Below are 2063 nucleotides of genomic sequence, written 5' to 3'. Positions count from 1 at the left end.
CCAGTGAGGAAAGGAAAATAGAAATATATCAACTACAAGAGAAGAGAGGGAGTGTTATTTATTATTATTATTATTATTTAAACTACAACCCTAGTGGGAAAAGCAGGATGCTATAAGCCCAAAGGCTTCAACGGTGAAAAATAGCCCAGTGAGGAAAGGAAAATAGAAATATATCAACTACAAGAGAAGAGAGGGAGTGTTATAATTATTATTATTATTATTATTATTATTATTTAAACTACAACCCTAGTTGGAAAAGCAGGATGCTATAAGCCCAAAGGCTTCAACGGGGAAAAATAGCCCAGTAAGGAAAGGAAAATAGAAATATATCAACTACAAGAGAAGAGAGGGAGTGTTATAGTTATTATTATTATTATTATTATTATTATTATTATTATTATTATTATTATTATTATTACTAATTGAGCTACATCCCTAGTTGGAAAAGCAGGAGGCTATAAGCTCAAGGTCTCCGACAGGGAAAATAATCCAGCGAGGAAAGGAAAAAGGAAATAAGTCAAATTCAGGAGAAGAGAGGGAGTTTAATTATTATTATTGTTGTTTTTAATATTATTATTATTACTTGCTAGCTAAGCTACAAACCCTAGTTGGAAAAGCAGTATGCTTAGTAAGTAGTAGTAATAATAATAATAATAATAATAATGATAATAATAATAATAAATAATTAATGATAATTGATAATAATAATTAATAATAATTCATAATTCATAATTCGTTTAATAATTCAATTCATTTAATAATTCATAATAATAATAATGATGATGATAATAATAATAATAATAATAATAATAATATGTTTTTTCCCATTTGCATGGGAGTAAGCACGCTTGCCCTCCTTTTTGAAGAGCTTTGCTTTGGCGTAGGGGTAAACCGTAGTCCCGACCGGCTGCCCTGCCTAAGACATGATTATTGGATGGATCCAAAAGAGAAGGAACTTGATCGAATTTTGAGTTGAATCTGAATGGAGGCCTAAATTACAATAGTTGTTTTCTCGCTTGGCAATATAGCTGGAATTAAGAGCAATTGAAAAGATAGATCTACATGTTCTTCTTTTCCTTTTTTATCATCATAGTTTACAGAATTAGCTTTACCACCTCGAACATACTCGGTGTTGATGATTGCAGTGTTTTCAAGCAACACATTGTTTCCTTCGGAGTTGATACTTAGCAGGAGAAGGGCTTATGATTATGAATTTTTGATACATAATTTTTAAGTTTATTGTTCAAGGATTACATCGAAAAATCCTTATTGGTATTTTTTTGTAAATTTTGTTCCACTATCAAAGCTTAATTACCAATATTTAAAGTAATGTTTTGCGTGACTACAGACAGAGGCCATATATCACAGATATCACCATTCGACCACGTTCTGAGATTATTATTATTATTATTATTATTATTATTATTATTATTATTATTATTATTACTTACTAAGCATACTGATTTTTCAACTAGGGTTGTAGCTTAGGTAGCAAGTGATGATAATAATAATAATAATACTACTACTACTACTACTACTACTACTACTACTACTACTACTACTACTACTACTACTACTACTACTACTACTACTACTAATAATAATAATAATAATAATAATAATAATAATAATCGCGATCCTATGAAGACATCCAAAACTTCTCTTCAAAAAAAAAAAAAAAAAAAACCGCAATACTGTACAGAATTATAATGAGTCTATTGTCATCAACAGAATTCAACTCCTCCGTAAACGTTAATAAACTGTCTTTTTCTTCTGTTTATTCCTAAGAGCATTTTATTCTGTTGGATCTTGTCATACAATATTATGGCTCTCAGGATCCTTCCATGAAAATGTATACAGACTTACGAACCTTCGAAGATACAAACACAAATGTAATTGAAAATTACAAAGATAAGATAAACAAATACTGTAATATAATAATATTATATTATTTGATACAGTAAGCAAAACAACATTTGTAATAACCTGATATGTTCATATGGAACCTGACTATTTGTTGACTTGTAGCTGGAAATCATAGACCATGGGATTCAGGTGAGGCC

This window comes from Palaemon carinicauda, chromosome 5 (assembly GCF_036898095.1).
Source record: "Palaemon carinicauda isolate YSFRI2023 chromosome 5, ASM3689809v2, whole genome shotgun sequence".
Classification (NCBI taxonomy): domain Eukaryota; kingdom Metazoa; phylum Arthropoda; class Malacostraca; order Decapoda; family Palaemonidae; genus Palaemon; species Palaemon carinicauda.
The sequence above is the reverse complement of the archived record's forward strand: the minus strand, read 5'-3'. Positions refer to the sequence as shown.